Here is a 2,564-nt window from a genome sequence, read left to right as displayed (position 1 = left end):
TGATAACGAACACCGTCTGCGACAGTATCCATTGTCTTCAGGGGCCTTATATTGAGTGCTCAGAGGCTGGACGCGTGAGCTGTGGGTGGGTTGGCGTTGGTTTGTGCTACCATTACATTTCAAGTATCATTTGAATGAATTACTCTGTTTTGTATCATGGTTTCAGAGGAAATAATTGGAGGCCTAGTTCTCAAATTGTTCAAATGGCTCTGAGCACAATGGGACTCAACTGCTGTGGTCATAAGTCCCCTAGAACTTAGAACTACTTAAACCTAACTAACCTAAGGACATCACACACATCCATGCCCGATGCAGGATTCGAAACTGCGACCGTAGCGGTCGTGCGGTTCCAGACTGTAGCGCCTTTAACCGCTCGGCCACTCCGGCCGGCGCCTTGTTCTCCCACAAACTAAATTCCAAAATATGACCCAGACACTGGTAATTGAGTATAGTGCATATGTCTTCCTGAAAAAAAAACAAAAAACGGGAGGTTCATTACATCGCTAGGACAGGTTCGTATTACTTCTCCCAAAATATCGGTTCACATGTCGATCGTAGTGGATATCTCTTTTAAATACATTTCCTTACCTAATGTCTGTCGCAGACAATTTTACAGTAATTTACAATGATAAGTTTAGTGTGCCGGTAATCTCCATGACTTGTAAGAGCGCAAACATTTATGGCGACCGTTGATTGACGAAGGTGCCTGTTGTGTTGATCACTGATGTAACCCGCATATTTATGGGCAGAAGTACTATCTGGGCGCAGTGCTTGTCTGATGATCAACGCAATACCCCATTCCAAACACAAACTGACTCCGGTCAAATCCCCGGATCCCTATGTACTTTAGCAAGCTATGACAGGAAAATCTAGTCCCACAATACGCTAATTGTCTACAAAGAATCTTATGACTACGTAATCGCGGCTACTCTAGCAGTATTCCGTGACCCGACCCATTCATAGACAATCGTTAAATATTTTCGAAAAGTCTGCGTGAATATCCTTAACGCTTGCGGTTTTCTTGGGATTCCATTTCGCCAATACTTCACCAACTTTCTGTTGTGTGTACGGCGTTACACTTTAACAGTAAGCATCTTCTCTCCGTCTACGATTCTGTAACGCATGTAGTGTGTATCACCACGGAATGAATGGTCCAAATGGTTCAAATGGCTCTGAGCACTGTGGGACTCAACAGCTGTGGTCATCAGTCCCCTAGAACTTAGAACTACTTAAACCTAACTAACCTAACGATATTACACACACCCATGCCCGAGGCAGGATTCGAACCTGCGACCGCAGCAGCAGCGCGGCTCCAGACTGGAGCGCCTAGAACCGCACGGCTACCGCGGCCGGCTGAATGGTCCAGTAGAGACTTTGTTATTTATCTACATCTCTGAGTCGCAATTCAAGGAACCTGCGAATTTTAAACTCTCAGCAATGGTGTTTGTGCCAACGGCCTTACCGAAATGGTAACACCGGTTCCCGTCAGATCACCGAAATTAAGCTCTCTAGGGCTGGGCTAGCACTTGGATGGGTGACCATCCGGGCTGCCGAGAGCTGTTTGCAAGCGGGGCGCACTCAGCCCTCTGTGAGACTGAGGAGCTACTTGACTGCGAAGTAGCGGCTCCGGTCTCGTAAACTGACGTACGGCCGGGAAAGCGGTGTGCTGACCACATACCCCTCCATATCCGCGTCCAGTGACGCCTCTTAGCTGAGGGTGACACGACGATAGGTCGGTACCGTTGGGCCCTCCAAAGCCTGTTCGGGAGGATAGGAGAGAGTCTCTAGATATGTCTGTATCCTTTGACTCAAAGATCTAGCTCAGCTTCATAACGAAGGTGACAGTAGAAAGTCATTGTGGCTTCTGGACACGTATCAGCTAATGTCAGCACATTTAGTGCCAGTCTTGGAGAAACTGGTTATGTTAGGAATTTCAGTGTCAGCAATAAGGTAACTGTACATGTAGTACGTTGAGGCTACGTCGTTTTATATTCAAGGTCACTGAGATCTTCTTCCCTCCTCAGGACAATATCAACGTTATCACTCTTTCAGCCAATTGATGAGGAAGGAGGGAGGGAAGGGGGGCACACAGCTTTCACGTAACGTGTTCTCCACTGTAGCTAAGTACTCTGTAGTGAGAGGACCACAGTTAATTTAGCATACAGGCCGTAAGTTTGACAGCAAATCGAAAAATGCAGATGTACCTTTCCAAAAGTCCTCATGCCGATGCGTATGGACCTACTGTAAATTGTGGTATAGATGCTTGCAGTATCGTAGAGTAAGGTGCATCCAATGCAAATGCAATTACTCATTGTAAATAATCAGCTGCCTCATGTTACGTGACAGCTCTCAGCTGACATCAATATGTTTGCATTACGTCAAAGTCATGCCAATGTCAACATCGTGTCATTTCATTGTTATGCTGATATCGATATCATGTTATGTAAGCATCATCAACATACTCTGAACCAATGGCTAGGGAATCCCCACTGCTCTTGAGCAAGAGCTAGCTCTGTGGTAGCGTGCGCTGAAAACTGTCCGAACGATCGGAAATATTTATCAAT

At 46.1% G+C, this 2,564-nt stretch overlaps 1 pseudogene; it reads left to right on the top strand.

Annotated features, from left to right (window-relative positions):
• Positions 1–1,448: 1,448 nt before the first annotated feature.
• Positions 1,449–1,566, top strand: LOC124617143 (annotated as a pseudogene).
• Positions 1,567–2,564: the final 998 nt, after the last annotated feature.

The sequence above is a fragment of the Schistocerca americana genome, chromosome 5, assembly GCF_021461395.2.
Source record: "Schistocerca americana isolate TAMUIC-IGC-003095 chromosome 5, iqSchAmer2.1, whole genome shotgun sequence".
NCBI lineage: Eukaryota > Metazoa > Arthropoda > Insecta > Orthoptera > Acrididae > Schistocerca > Schistocerca americana.
Note: the sequence above shows the minus strand (reverse complement) of the source record. Positions and strands in the feature narration are given on the sequence as shown.